This window comes from Leuciscus leuciscus, assembly GCF_965113295.1.
Source record: "Leuciscus leuciscus genome assembly, chromosome: 13".
Taxonomy (NCBI): domain Eukaryota; kingdom Metazoa; phylum Chordata; class Actinopteri; order Cypriniformes; family Leuciscidae; genus Leuciscus; species Leuciscus leuciscus.
Genome location: NC_138737.1, coordinates 39,233,327 through 39,247,334, shown reverse-complemented (window position 1 = coordinate 39,247,334; position 14,008 = coordinate 39,233,327). Strand labels below are relative to the sequence as shown.

General features: G+C 37.2%; 1 protein-coding gene across 1 annotated transcript in view; it reads right to left on the bottom strand.

The window, feature by feature from the left end:
- Positions 1-14,008, bottom strand: part of tcf7l1b (transcription factor 7 like 1b) — a 75,615-nt gene that overhangs the window by 48,154 nt on the left and 13,453 nt on the right. The window lies entirely within an intron of this gene.

The window sequence follows — 14,008 nt, the reverse complement described above, 5'->3', positions numbered from 1 at the left end:
AAAAAACATCCAAACTTTTTTATAATTTTATCTTCAACAGGTTCAAAAAACTGTTTGATTTTTAAAAAGCAAGATTTTCCTGACTATTATTTCACATTTTAGTTTAAGCTTTAATCTGTTCCTCACAAAAAGCTATAATATAGCTTCATAAGACAACTAATACAACTTTTGAGTGGTTTAGACACTCTAATATTTTTTCTTTTTCCTTTTTGGACGTTGACACTTCGTCCACACAAGAGTAGCATTAGCGTCCCTCAAAACTAGTTTTTCTTCCACTGAAGAAAGAAAGAGAGTAAATGATGACAGAATTTTCAGTTTTTGGATGAACTACTCCTTTTGTTACCCGCTGATCTCTTCATTCATGGGTAAGATAATCTTTATTCATAACGCCCAGGGCGAAATCTTTGGCTGTCAACACCAGTGGGCCTTCCTCAAAACACGCTCCATCATCCGTGTTGTTTTAGAGCAGAACAAACAGGAAAGCTAGCAACACAATGAGAAAAGCAAACAGCATCCAGTCCCACTGACTGCGTGAGGTTTTGATGAAGTCCACAGAGGGTCTGCGTAGCCATGAGGTGGATCAGGGTCGAGGGTCCGAGGGGGTCAGGGGTCAAAAACTCACCCTGAGACAAGGTAATGGAGGGGAAGACAAACACACCCGGATTCGGCTTTTTGGAGAATTCTCCAGTTGCTAATGGAGCCGACTGTGTGCGTGACACTTTTGAGAAATTAGCTAGACACGTTAAACTAACAAGCTAACAAAGTCCATTGTTTTCATTCCCGACTGAAGACTTTGAATGGGATTAGAAGCCTAAAGTAAATGGAAATTCATTGTGTCGCAAAGGTGGATTTGAATAGTGAGAATGTTATGAACACAAATGCTATTTTGGCTTTATTTTTTCATCATTGGAATCAAAATAAACGAGACGTTGAATCACAAAAGACATACCCGTGCAATAAACTGAAAACGGCTAATAAATACATTTACGTCAACGCACAGGCGTCCTAATGTCTCGTAAAAGCTCCCGTCGTCAAGCAACTCTCTCGAAATCACTGCTCACGTGTTCATAACGTACTGGAAAGGAGAATATTTGAGGACTTTCCATGTTAATTCAGCTCGCAGGGTGAAGTCATGTAAAGGTGGAATTGCCTTTTGTATAGAAAAGCAAGACTGAGTCACACTATTAAAATGAACTGTGAACAATGGAGGAGGAATTAAGATGTCTAGAAGTTGATATACCTACATTTCCTCAACACCCTATTACAGAGACAATTACGTGCAAACTACGAGCTCGCAGGTATTTACACCAAACCCTTCCAGAGAGTCTGACTGAGAGGAACAAGGCCTGAAACACCACAAGCTCACAGTAGAGGAACTGAGGAGAAACAGAACAAAACACAAGAAAATCAAGCATTTATAACATAATCCCATGGACAAATACTGTCATTTAACATGACAAACATTTAATATCTTGTTTTGCTGTGGCTTAGATAAAGATTAAAAGAAGAAAAGGCGCAAGATCTAATTGAAACCGACGGTCTCTTGATGACGAGGATGGACAAATAAAGTTAAAATAAAGTCTAGTTGTTCCCCATGCTCTGATCCCAGTACAAAGTTCACACTGGCTGGTGTTCACACGTGTTCTCTTTAATAATAATAATATAAATGTATATAAAATGTAACTCTACTAACTAGAAATAATTGATATTTTATTTATTTATTATTATTATTATTAGTAGTAGTAGTAGTAGTAGCAGTATTAGTAGATTTAGATTGTTTTATAATAATAATAATAATATTAAAGTACATAAAATGTAAATTATTACTACTCTACTTACTAGAAATAATTGATATTTTGTTTATTATTATTAGTAGTAGTAGCAGTATTAGTGGATTTACATTGTCTTATAATAATAATAAATATTATTATTTGTTTTAATAATTTACATGTTAATTGTTATTATTTGTAGTCATAGTAGATTTATATTGTTTTTATAATAATAATAATCATAATCATAATACTAAAACGTAATTTACTACTGCTACTACTACAAATAATATATATATATATATATATACAGTGTTGGGCAAGTTACTTAAAAAAAGTAATTAGTTATAGTTACTAGTTACTTCTCACAAAAAGTAACTGCGTTAGTAACTGAATTACATCATTAAAAAAGTAACTAATTACCAGGGAAAGTAACTATTGCGTTACTTAAAAAAAACAAAAAAGTTTAAATATAAGACATTTCTTGGATACCCCCAATATGAAATGTTAAATTAATGAAATTGACACTAAATAGAATATCTTATTATTATAAAACATTGTACACTAATCTACACTATTTTAATGTTGCGGTGGGACAATGTGAGAGACACCTATTAACTTAAATATTAAAATATTTTCATTACTATAGTGCAACAATAAAACAATAGATGGTTTAGAACTTTTAATATTTATTGCACAGACCACAACTAGCCAACAAATAAGTCTAAAAATAAATGATGCTTCTTAAGAAATGTACCAAAAATAAATAAATAGTAGCCTAATAAAAATATACATACACATACACTAGTGCATATAATTAAAATAAAACTCCCACACCTTTACAACTGGTAGACATTCTGTATAGACTACTTGAAGTATTTTCTTCCTCACAATAGTAAGTTTAACAAAAAGTGCTTTCAATATAATACTGAACAATGTATCAACATAAATAATATAATATAATCTTTTGGGGGTTTATTTTTATAACCTACAGAGAACGTCATCATCAGAGGTTATTTTAGCCAAATTCTAGTCGTGTTTGCCGCACGTGTTCACAACCGTCAAACAAATATGTTTGAACGTTCCCTGCAGGTTATTTTGGAGTTTATGTTATATAAACTAATTAAAACATTGCATATGATACCAATATGCTACAGAGATTATTCAAATGCTGATATGTGTAATTTATTTATAAATAAAGTATTTATGCTCGGACACATTCGGTCTCTGTCGCGCACTGTCGAGCGCGTTCTCGGACACACTCGGTCTCTCTCGCGCACTGTCGAGCGCGTTCTCGGACACACTCGGCCTCTCTCGCGCACTGTCGAGCGCGTTCTCGGACACATTCGGTCTCTGTCACGCACTGTCAAGCGCGTTCTCGGACACACTCGGTCTCTCGTGCACTGTCGAGCACGCTCGCGGCATTCGCCTCGCTTTTGTCGAGTCCCGCGCCTCATAAACACACACACACCAGAGAAAAAAACTTTGCAGCTCCTATGGCTGAGAGAGAGCCTACTCGGATGAAAACCGCTTCAGTGAGCTCAATTAAAGTAACGCCGCATTTGTATTGACAGTAACGGTAACGGCGTTGTAATGGAGGAAGCAGTAATTAGTTAGATTACTCGTTACTGAAAAAAATAACGCCGTTAGTAACGCCGTTATTTATAACGCCGTTATTCCCATCACTGTATATATATATATATATATATATATATAAAATATATAAATTTTAATAATGATTCATGTTTTTAATTATTATTATTCGTATATACTACTACTACTACTACTTCTACTACTACTAATAATAATTAGCAGTAGTAGTAGTAATATTATATAAATTATAATCATATTGTATTTTTTATTATTAAATAACATTTTGTTTAGGGTAACAATTTACAATAAGAATTAATTTGTAAACACTGGTTAACTATATTAGTTAAACTAAAATGAAAAATACTTAGCATTTATTAATCCGAGTTAAATGTTAATTTCGACATTTACTAATACATGATTAAAATCAAAAGTTGTATCTGTTCACATTAGTTGCATCATGCCCTGTGAACTAACATCACATTTTATAAACTAACATTAACAAAGGTTAATAAAGACTGTAAAAATATATTGTTCATTGTTAGCTCATGAGCTAGTGCTAACAAATGAGACCTTATTGTAAAATGATATTTCTGGCCTAATTTCTTCAATTTGCACGACTGAATTTCTGTAATTTTTTGAGGGGAAAGTGCAGGAAAATCTTTAAGTTTCAGGCTCTATGTGATTCATGACACTTTTACATGCCCTATTTAGACATGAAAATAGAAAAGAATTTGCCCATCATCTTATGTCATGATGTCTTTAGTTCTGGCTTTCACCTGTTTGGCTCTTTTACTTCGAGGTCAGACATTGTTTTGCATCCAAGGCTCACTTTTCAAACTTTACATGAATGCGCTTCACACTATTTACGTAACCAATTACACAGACACTGTGACATGAACTTCTAAACCTCATTTAGACCAAAGATATAAGTGCGATGAATGACAATAATGCTTCATAAAGATCTGGACTCCAGAAGGATGTATTCAAATCAAGCTAAAGCTCCCACTTCAAATGACGCATTTTCAACAAGACGAAGGCTGAAGATTCATTTCAACAACTTTACTTCAGAAAGAATCGGTGACGTACAATACGCTTGAATACGCCTACTGTGTGTAGGAACTATTGAGATTGATCTGCAAGGTCTAGGGCCTGTTATTGTTAAACATAATAATACATTTTTCTTCTAGAAAACGGTAAACGAGGAACGCTGAACCGCCGTGAACCGATACATGGCAGAAAAGTTTACAGAGATTAGTCAATTCATTGTGAGTCTCTACCCATCATGCTTTGTGCTCAGGAAAAGGCTTTGTGGAGGACAAAAAAAACAAACATTTATGTGGATGTTCCATCTTAAAGAGACAGATTGATTCAGACACACGTCTTGAGAAACACACTCAGCATGTGACCCTGAACCTTGACCTTTCACCGTTAACCTAATGGGCAAACAAAGTAGTGACTGACAGCTAAAGCAGAGCACCAGGTTTTTAGTGTGTGTGTGTGTGAGAGAGAGAGAGAGAGAATGTGTGTGAGAGAGAGAGTGAGTGTGAGTGAGTGTGTGTGTGAGAGTGAGTGTGTAAGAGTGTGAGTGTGTGAATGTGTGTGTGTGTGAGAGAGAGAGAGAGAGAGAGAGTGTGTGAGTGATTGAGTGAGAAAGTGTGAGTGTGCATGTGTGTGTTTTTGTGTGTGTGTGTGTGTGTGTGTGTGTGAGAGAGAGAGAGTGTGTGAGTGATTGAGTGAGAAAGTGTGAGTGTGCATGTGTGTGTTTGTGTGTGTGTGTGTGTGTGAGTGAGTGAGTGAGTGAGTGAGTGAGTGAGTGAGTGAGTGAGTGAGTGAGTGAGTGAGTGAGTGTGAGAGAGAGTGTGTGTGAGTGAGTGAGTGAGTGAGTGAGTGAGTGAGTGAGTGAGTGAGTGAGTGAGTGTGAGAGAGAGTGTGTGTGAGTGAGTGAGTGAGTGAGTGAGTGAGTGAGTGAGTGAGTGAGTGAGTGAGTGAGTGTGAGAGAGAGTGTGTGTGAGTGAGTGAGTGAGTGAGTGAGTGAGTGAGTGAGTGAGTGAGTGAGTGAGTGAGTGAGTGAGTGTGAGAGAGAGTGTGTGTGAGTGAGTGAGTGAGTGAGTGAGTGAGTGAGTGAGTGAGTGAGTGACACTGAAAAATTGTTCTTCTTACTGGGAGAAGATGATAGTACAGCTGCACTAGCGGCTAAATATGTGTTAGCTATTCACAACGCCAGAGTCAGCTAGAGAGACCCAATGTATATATTCATTTATGAAGATAGATTATGTCTATTTATCTATCTATTTGTATATGCTACTGTACATATGACATGATCTATACATTTGTTTTATTATTTATATTCATTGTAATTATTATATATATGTTGATGCTTTGGCAACATTGTGTTACACAGTCATGCTAATAAAGCTCATTGAAATTGAAATTGAAATTGAGTGAGAGAGAGAGAGAGTGTGAGTGAGTGTGTGTGTGTGTGTGTACGTACAGGGCCAGAGCGAGCCGCTGGCACCAGAGCAAGACTCGACTCTATGAGGTGTTACATTCCCCGCAGTGAATTCTCACTCAGTGAGACCAATTCTGGGTCAAAGTCTCTGTGCCATTTAATCACATTTGTTTGGCAACAAGTCTGCATTAACCGAAACATGTCAGAGATTAACAGCTAAAGAAAGAGGAGAAAAACAGACAGACACAGAGAAAGAGGAGAGAGAGAGAGAGAGAGAGAGAGAGAGAGAGAGAGAGAGAGGAATGAGTTGTTATTAAAACAGTGCTGTTCCTGTTTAGGGTTTTTACTGAGCTTAAGCTAATATAAGTAATAACACAGCAGGGGACTGGAAGGGGAAAAACTATAAAACACAAGTGTGTTCCCACTGACTCAACTTCATGAGCTTGTGTGCTATAATCTTACAAACTAAGGGGACGTTTACACGACAACAAGGTACTTTTCAGAAGTTTCATGTTGTTGATCCCTGTTCACATGGATCTGCAAGAACGACTGAAAACATCGTGTCATTATCATGCCAGGCCAGTAGATGGCGACGTAACAACTACAAAAAGTGATGTTAGAATGTGGCGTATGTAAATGTGGCGTCTCTGCTAGTCGTAGTTGTGGTGCAGTAAATCTACACAATAAGCTGATGGACTGAACACAATACACATGGCATCACCGTTTCACAAATCTGTTTTTGTAGTTTACACAGAGCCGATAATGGTATTGTTTTCAAATACTTGGTACTATGAAACCCGCTTTCAAAGGTTTGTGTTCTCAGGCTGTTGTTGTTGTAAACGAATGGCCAAAACGCATAAAAAGTTTTACCATTAATAATCGGCATCGTCTCGATATGAAACATTATGCGGATATGCCTTGAGGATCAGATAATGTGTTGATTATGTGTGTGTAATAACTTGTGTGTCTGTGCTGGAAGAGAGCTCTTGCATGTATGGTGTTGTTTACATGTATATCGGTATCGGCCAAAACGAAATATCGGCAAAAATCCAATATCGTACAACCCTAATTTAATACGCTAAATTATAGGCAGATGAACACGATCTACATTACGTCATTTATTTTTATTAAATTAAAAATGAAATGCTAAAATTAAATGTTTACTTCATGGCGGACATGCATTGTTTATTTTTGGCAAATTTTTGTGGAAGTTATATTTTAAGTTTCATAAATGAAAGTTGGCCAAAGGAAAATACAATGTGTTTGTTATAAAGGCTCTGAGAAGTTAGCTCACTTAACTTTGTTAGTTAAACATTTAAAGCTATTGATGTAAAATAACAACAGATCCAGGAAAACGGATCCATCACAGAAATGCAAAAACTGAACGTTAAGAACATAAAACAGGGAAACACACTCGGTGTGCATCGGCTACGTACATCTGAACACTAGACTAGAGAACAATTCTGCTATATAATCTGTAGCCTAATTTACTGTCTGACAAACTCTGTCCAGATGTGACCGGACGAGGCGTTGCTTTACGTTTTTAGTTGAAAACGGTGTCGTGTTCCTAAAACATCTCGAAAACATTAAATATTACTTAAATATTTCAAAACAGAAAGTCGCCAAATATTGTCTGACTAATCGGCTAAAAGTCACGATTATAAAGACTATTACAAACCTGTACAAAAGCTTGGGATAGCCTAGATAAGGTTTTTTATAAAGAAATTGATACTTTTATTCAGCCAGGAGGAATTAATTTGATCAAAAGTGACTGTATAATGTGACAAAAATCTGTTTAAAATAAATGCTGTTCAAAGATTCCAGAGCAAAAAAAAGAAAAAAAGTATTAAGATATTCACAAAAAATAAGCATGAATCAACATGAAACTGGCTATTTTCAGTCTATATTAATTATTTTCATATGATTTTGGAGTGAAGCAGGATGTTATGTGAGTTCAGGAAGGTATTTGATTATATCCATCAGGTCTTGATTCAGTCCAAAATGTGAAAAGTTGCATGCTATAAATGTTGACAGATGGCTGGCCTGAAAATAATAATAAAATCAGGGATTGGAAATATCTATTAAAATATTAATATTAATATTCATGAATATAGGAAAATAGGAAACATTTGAGATATCATACAAAAAAGTAATTTCAGAGACAGACGATGTAAAGTTGTTTAATTTCTTCTTTGGAATCACGCACATGACGAATCATGCTCGATCAATAACACCAGTAATGAGTATTTAAGTAAACAATTGAATGACACATTCAAAACACATTGAATGACTCTTAAAAATGCCCAATGGCAAACATATGAGTATATAATTATTCATACATACTGTATTCACCCGGACTTCATGTTTGTATGATATTACATCCAAGATTGAGGCTATATAATTAAGTGAGTGAAAGTAACTATTCTAATCATGCACACACACACACAAACTAAAGACGCAGTACAAGCAGTAAAGTTTAAACGAGAGTAAGGTGTGTGTGTGTGTGTGTGTGTGTGTAGGCCTGAGCTGTAAGACTCTGAGCTGCTGCTCTGGTTTCTTTGTCCTGTCACACATGCCAGTCTAAAACACTCAAAGAGCCCATTCACTACCAGTGCTGCACTTGCCAACACACACACACTCAGACACTGTCCTTTCCTCTTTACAGCCCAACGTAACGCATACATTCCCAAGTGCTGTGTGGACAACACACACCAACACACTCACTCCTGCTTTGCTAAAATGATCTTAGAAACTCAAAAACAGGCTAAATCCATCTTAGAAATGAACAATGGAGTGTCACGTGTGTGTGTGTGTGTGTGTGTGTGTGTGTGTGTGTGTGTGTGTGTGTGTGTGTGTGTGTGTGTGTGTGTGTGTGTGTGAGGGGAATCCCAGGGCCTGAACACACATGCTAAACCCAAATTTAAAAGACGAACTCAAAATTTCATGAGTTTGTTAAGCATGATTTGAGCTAAATACGCTAAATGTATGATTCCATTGTTCTCGGATTTGAATATGATTTCAAATATGGTATTAAAACAATCTTGACGTGCACTTTTGTCATTCAAGTAGATGAGAACTGTACTCGTTTGCTTGCCAAGATGGCCACCAATCCTTTTAACCAGGACACGAACCCAAGTGAAATACCACTGTGTCCCAGTAAATTATGACTAATATTACTTTCAAAGGAGATTATTATATACCGACCATAATCATTATCCCGGACAATATTTCAGCAATCATACTGCGTGTTTTCTATCAGCTGTGTAGAAATGGAAATAATTCACTCTTTTGATCTAATAGGTCAAACCAGTTTGCAAAAAAGTCCTCAGTTTGACTCTTTCGTTTTGATTCATTTTGAACCGACTCAGTTTGATTCAGATAGACGGATAGACAGATGGGATTTAAACTTTGTTGCCTGAGACTCAAGTTTGGTTTGAAGAGCAGAAACTGAAGCTGATGCTCTCCGTGTGTTTCTCCGTCGTCTCCGGACGCATTCATATGTTAATATCGTGAGCTTATTTCATCCATTAGATCGTAAGATCTGAGCAAACCCAAACATGTACTCACCCATAGACCCTCCCCTCGAAGAAATCAGGACAGAAGTGTTGGAAAGTGGACAGAAGAGACGGATTAAAACACCAGGTGTAAACGGGAATGAGTTTCCCTCGTCTCCTTGTGATCCGATCTTAATACCAGGTGTAAACAGGGCCTCGGAGGAGTCCGTTTGTCTGGGATCAGTATTGACAAGATGTGTGTGATGCATTTACACATGGTTAGTCTTAAAGCACATTAAAAACACCACATAGACACATAAACAACATTAAAAGCTGTAATTTTCACCTCAGGGGGGCTTTTACTATAATAACCCTGGTTCTGTGAGCAATGCTACACAGTTTGCTGGATTCTACATCGATGTTAACTTACACTAAGGTTCAAACAGGGGAGAGTAATCGAACTCTGATTCAGACCAAGCAATCGAACCAAACGTAAAAGTAGTGGTGCAACGGATCATCATTGATCCGTGATCCGTTAGGATCAATATCTTCGGTTCGGCACACACGTGATCCGCGGATTGATTTATGAAAAAAAAGAAAGTTGTGCGCATGTTCAGTCCACACACAGCGTGGTCATGGCGAGCGGAGGAACGGAGGAGCTTGAACGCCCCGCGTCATTTAAATCCCCTGTATAGGAGCATTTTGGCTTCCCTGTCAAATATAATGATGAAGGAAAGAGGTTAGTGGATAAAACCGTGACGGTGTGTATAGGCACTGTGGCACAAGAAAGCCATATGACTGTAGGGCTGTCAACGAATATTCTAAATTAGAATATATATATTCGAATAGTTTTAAAAAACAGAATATCTAATGTGAAAATTTATATTCGAATGTGGAAAAACACGCCCGCGGTAGCAGAGGCCCGGCTGTCTGCTTTGTGAGTGGGCGCGTTGCCAGAGGGGTCAGGGACAGGTCATTTTATTTAACGTTAAACAGAAACATTACTAAAGTGTAGGCTACTGTACTGACTGAATAGATATTGCATGAATAGGGTAGGTTAGATACAGTATTGTTATGCACTGTCTGCAGGCTTCCACTGGTTTGATTATTTACCGTTTCATGTCAAGGAAAAGTTCCATGTTTACCACAGCACAGCTTGGTCAGAGCGTTCAATGTCGGTTCTATATACTGTAAAACTTCAATTAATGTTAATAATATTTGTTTCAATCACTGAATGAAGCCTGCTATATTTGGGACAAGAGTCGCGACCTTAAATTGCTAGCACAAAACACTTGATCAGCACTCAACATTTGTTCATTTAAACCGTTAGGAACCGCAGAGAGCGTGACGCCTCATTCGCGCCGCAAGACCTCCAGACACGCGTAAACGCGTCTTTACATTGACTTAACATTGAAATCACTCGCGCCAGACGCTCTATTCGCGTTTGGTGTGAACGCAGCATGAGGGTGAGGGCGAGAGAGAGAGAAAGAGGTCTGCGGTCTTGGCCATTAGTTGTTTTTGTGTAGGTAATACGTTGTCAAATATGCTTAAACTTAAATAAACTACCTATACAAGTAGTTATGTCTCTTTGTATTAATTTGTCCTGTTATTGACGTAATGTGTGTCATTTACAAAATGCGCAACCAGATGTTCGAATAGTTCGAATATAGCCTATGTTTTTTTTTAGAGGGAATATTCGAACGTCATTTTTGAGCAATTTTGACAGCCCTATATGACAGTGGAAACACATCAAGCATTGGTCCATGTTTAAAGGAAGGAGATCTTTTTATGTTGCACTTTAAGTTGTTTTTCATTAATTATGTTAAAAAGAAGATATTATGCCTTGTGCACTAAGTTGATTTTATATATTTTAATTTAATAATTTAAAAGTGTTAATAAACCCCCCCAATTTTTTTTTTTGCTGATCCGAAAAATGATCCGAGAAACGATCCGAACCGTGAGTTTTTTGATCCGTTGCACCCCTACGTAAAAGCAACAAAGTCTGTATTTCATGGCAGTTTGATTGTGATGTTGTCTAGGGGAGTTACTCTAGTTAATGGACGCATTGCGCTGCACGATTATGACAAAAAACATAACTGTCGATTATTCCCTTGAAATTGTAATTGCGATTATTAATTACAATCATCACATTTTGCATGGAATGTTGTTTTGAATAGCTTTATGCCAGTGTTTGAAGTGACCGCATCCCATATTGTTATATCAAAATAAATCTTCCTGAAAAACTTTGATTGCTTTTCTATAGCCTCAAATGTCAAATATTCATGTTTTAGTTATTTAAAGAAACCAGACCAAAGTATACAAATATGCATAGTGTTATAATGTTCATTATAACATTATTATTATATCATTGTAACATCTTAAGCACAGAGAATAATGTAAGTGGACTTTCCTTTTGTTTTTGTGCCTTTGAACGATTACATAATTGTGGCATCCGTAATTATAATCGCGATTACAAATTCGATTAATTGTGCAGCCCTAATTTCACCCCAGTCACACTGATCAAATCAAGAGTCCCGTGATGTCATCCCATGTGACGCAGGATCCACAACCACATCCCCGTGATCTCACGCATCCAATGGAAACGGTGACTAGAACGATTTGATCCTTCTGTAACGCTGCACTGAAAGCCCGTCGACTGTTTGGGACTGTTGTTGTTGCAAAGTGTCTTGCCTGGAGCCGCCTTGTTAAACTTCGCTAATCGTTTGCATCTGGAGTTGCACGGAGAGGAGGGGAAGGAGTCGGGGATGAAGCAGGAAAAACAGAACCGGATATTCAGGAGGATATTCGTGAGCACAGAGGCATATCTTGTGACGATACCGAGAGCAAAGACAAAACAAATAAACCCAGAGGGAAAGAATAGCTTCATTCTTTCTTCCACGCGTAACGTTGGAGGTGTCGTCTTATCGTCAGCATGCCGGCACTGCTGTGCTTCAGCTGTCTTTTACAGGAGAATATCAGTGACACGGCACTCGGGTGTTTTCATGGCCCGCGTCTGACCCGTGGGCCGAGAAAGGGCCTTAAAACAAACACGATAGTGATCAGAGATCCTCATCTGGACGTGACTGTGTCCAAGGGCCGTGTTTTCATATGACAACCTGCACAGATAGTAGTGAAAGTAGAGGTCTGGGGCTTGTTAGGCCTGAAACACACTTTAAACACAGTGCCGTTGAGCATACTGTGTGCATTAAAATAATGTTTATGCATTATTTTCTTAAATGGTTGCTCCATGCTCCAATACCTTTTCAAAGGGTACAGCTTTGTACCTAAAGAGTGCATATTAATCCTCAAAAGGTCATATTGGCACCAAAGGTGTAAATTTTTGTACCTAAATGGTACATATTAGAACCCTTTTGAAGGGACAAGTGACAGCTTTTGTACCTTTTTTTCTGAGAGTGTTCATTAAATCGGTCTACGCCATTGGCAACTCTAAAAACCTTGTTTTGAAACAAACAAAAAAAGCATTTAAAAAATATAGAAGGCTGTATTGTTAACATTGTTTATTTAAGGTTTATTGCAAAATTGTCAAATATAAATTTGCACTATTGTTAAAGGTTTTGGGTCCGTAAGATTAAAAAAATTAATACTTTTTTTATTCAGCAAGGACATTAAATTGCTCAAAAGTGTGAGTAAAAACATGTATGATGTTACACAAGATTTTTATTCCAAATAAATGCTGTTCTTTTGAATTTTCAAATAATTCTAAAAGAAGAAAAATAAATCCACAAATGTATGAAGCAGCAAAAACGGTTTTCAACATTGATAATAGTGAGAAATGTTTCTTGGGCATCAGATCATCATATTAGAATGATTTCTGAAGGATCATGTGACACTGAAGACTGGAGTAATGATGCTGAAAATTCAGCTTTGATCACAGGAATAAAATTACATTTGAAAAATATAAAAATAAAACGTCTATTTATTTGAAATTGTAATACTTCACAATACATCTGTTTTACTGAAAACAGTTTTGGTGAGCATAAAAGACTTCAAGAACATTTAAAAGCCGGAGTAGTAGTCTATGAGTTGTTGGAAACATCATTCGCAATGCATCATGGGAATGGGTATTTCACTGTTGAGCTGTTTTGGCACAGTTCTCATTTCTAAGGCAACAGCAACTTCTCTGATTGGTGGAAGGCAAGGTGTTTGGAAACTTCAGGATTGTGGGTAGTGTAGTTTAAATTAAATTATGTAGCATATTATCATTACGAAATCCGAGCAATTACATTTTACATTTACGCATTAGGCAGACGCTTTTATCCAAAGTGACTTACATTGCATTTCAAGGTACACATTTAATTACATAGATCAGTTCGATCCCTGCTAAAAAGCGATACAGACCGATATAAAATAATTTTTACAATAATATATTTATTTCATTTAGAAATTTTCATTTGCAAACAACTTTGTCATCTAATTGTTTTCATGCAAATGTGAAATAACTACGCTTAATATTCCTTCGGTCCACTTTTTCTCTCCTTCAGCTTTTTACTCATTTCCTTATCTCCACTATCACTTTCCCCTCCTTCCACCCACCAACTGTGCAGCATGTCAGCTCGTCTCTGCAACTCTCTCCGCTAAGCTTTAACTGAAACCATCTGCTAGGAATACCAGACTGATGAAGGTCTGGTTGGGAGTTGCCCCCCCCACCCACCCACCCACCCACCCACCCACCCCTCCTCCTC